Genomic DNA, 2,728 nt, shown 5'->3' with positions numbered 1-2,728 from the left:
GAAGAGCAGATATTTCTGGAAATACAGAAGCAATAGGATGCTTTACCAGCCTCCACTTGATTTTCATGGAACAATGCTTTTGACCTCTTCTTGTAAGAAGGAAGTTACGGCAAGAGAAGGCAGGAGGACTGCGAATGGTACACTTTGACTTTGGAAAGGGAAAAATGGCTTCCACTTAATCTAATATCATAAACTGAGGCGTTTATATTTTTAGAAATATAAACTTAGAGCTCTGCCTGTTCTAAAATATTTCAGTTTACAATTACAGCAATTCTTAGGGGAAAAAAGTACCAAAAATGAACCACAGAATCCCCTGGCTTGTAAAACAATCATGAATAGAATCAGGTGCTGATGAGTTGATTTCTTCTTTATTTTTAAATTTATTTATTTTATTTTATTTATTTTTGGCTGCATCGTTGCTGTGCATGGGTTTTCTGTAGTTTTGGAGAGCAGGGGCTACTCTTTGTGGTGGTGCACTGGCCTCTCATTGCGGTGGCTTCTCTCACTGCCAGGCACAGGCTCTAAGCACGTGGGCTTCAGTAGTTGTGGCTCACGACCTCTATAGCGCAGGCTCAGTAGTTCTGGCACACAGGCTTAGTTGCTCTGCGGCATGTGGGATCTTCCAGGATTAGTGCTCGAACATGTGTCCCCTGCGTTGGCAGGCGGATTCTTGTTTTTTTTTTTTTATGGTTTTCTACTCTTTTTGTGTGTGTGTGTGTTCACTTTTTTTTAAACATCTTTATTGTAGTATAATTGCTTTACAATGGTGTGTTAGTTTCTGCTTTATAACAAAGTGAATCAGCTATACATATACATATATCCCCATATCTCCTCCCTCTTGCTTCTCCCTCCCACCATCCCTATCCCACCCCTCTAGGTGGTCGCAAAGCACAGAGCTGGTCTCCCCATGTGATGCAGCTGCTTCCCACTAGCTATCTATTTTACATTTGGTAGTGTATATATGTCCATCCCACTCTCTCACTTCGTCCCAGCTTACCCTTCCCCCTCCCCGTGTCCTCAAGTCCATTCTCTATGTCTGTGTCTTTATTTCTGTCCTGCCCCTAGGTTCTTCAGAACCTTTTTTTTTTTTTTAGATTGCATATATATGTGTTAGCATACGGTATTTGTTTTTCTCTTTCTGACTTACTTCAGCCTGTATGACAGACTCTAGGTCCATCCAACTCACTACAAATAACTCAATTTCGTTTCTTTTTATGGCTGAGTAATATTCCATTGTATATATGTGCCACATCTTCTTTATGCATTCATCTGTTGATGGACACTTAGGTTGCTTCCATGTCCTGGCTATTGTAAATAGCACTGCAGTGAACATTTTGGTACATGACTCTTTGAATTACAGTTTTCTCAGGGTATATGCCCAGTAGTGGGATTGCTGTGTCATATGGTAGTTCTATTTTTAGTTTTTTAAGGAACCTCCATACTGTTCTCCATAGTGGCTGTATCAATTTACATTCCCACCAACAGTGAAAGAGTGTTCCCTTTTCTCCACACCCTCTCCAGCATTTATTGTTTGTAGATTTTTTGATGATGACCATTCTGACTGGTGTGAGGTGATACCTTATTGTGGTTTTGATTTGCATTTCTCTAATGATTAGTGATGTTGAGCATCCTTTCATGTGTTTGTTGGCAATCTGTATATCTTCTTTGGAGAAATGTCTATTTAGATCTTCTACCCATTTTTGGATTGGACTGTTTGTTTTTTTGATATTGAGCTGCATGACCTGCTTGTATATTTTGGAGATTAATCCTTTGTCAATTGCGTTGTTTGCAAGTATTTTCTCCCATTCTGAGGGTTGTCTTTTGGTCTTGTTTATGGTTTCCTTTGCTGTGCAAAAGCTTTTAAGTTTCATTAGGTCCCATTTGTTTATTTTTGTTTTTATTTCCATTTCTCTAGGAGGTGGGTCATAAAGGATCTTGCTGTGATTTATGTCATAGAGTGTTCTATGTTTTCCTCTAAGAGTTTTATAGTGTATGGCCTTACATTTAGTTCTTTAATCCATTTTGAGTTTATTTTTGTGTATGGTGTTAGGGAGTGTTCTAATTTCATAGTTTTCCATGTAGCTGTCCAGTTTTCCCAGCACCACTTATTGAAGAGGTTGTCTTTTCTCCATTGTATATTCTTGCCTCTGGCAGGCGGCTTCTTAACCACTGCACCACCAGGGAAGCCCTGAGTTGATTTCTTAAAACTCAAATTAAATATGCTTTTTAACACAACATTGTAAATCAACTATACTTGAATAAAATAAATTTTTTAAAATATTCTTAGATTTCTCATATTTGAAAATATGCTCATGATTCGTGGTTACTTCATTGATTTTGGAAAACTAGACCTGGTAAAAAAATATATTAGTTTAAGACAATATGGAAGCAGGTATGGAGGTAACATTATTGAATCAGCCTACAATCAATAATTCAACAAAAGTTAGCAAAAGAAAATGGTTTTTTGTGTGTCTAAACATATACAGCATTTTGAGAGAGGAGCAATCTGAGATTCACAGAATTTCAATTTAGGATAGTAGTTACGATGGTGTGGATTGTGTGCCTCTAGACTTGGGGCCAGCAGACTCTTTCTAGTAAAGTACTAGATAGTAAATATTTTTGGCTTTGTAGACCATAAGGTCTCTGTCATTATTATTCAGTTCTGCCATTGTAGCACAAAAGCAGCCTTAGATAGGATGTAATGAGTGATTGTGTCTGTGTTCCAGTT

This window comes from Hyperoodon ampullatus (assembly GCF_949752795.1).
Source record: "Hyperoodon ampullatus genome assembly, chromosome: 6".
Lineage (NCBI taxonomy): Eukaryota > Metazoa > Chordata > Mammalia > Artiodactyla > Ziphiidae > Hyperoodon > Hyperoodon ampullatus.
Note: the sequence above shows the minus strand (reverse complement) of the source record.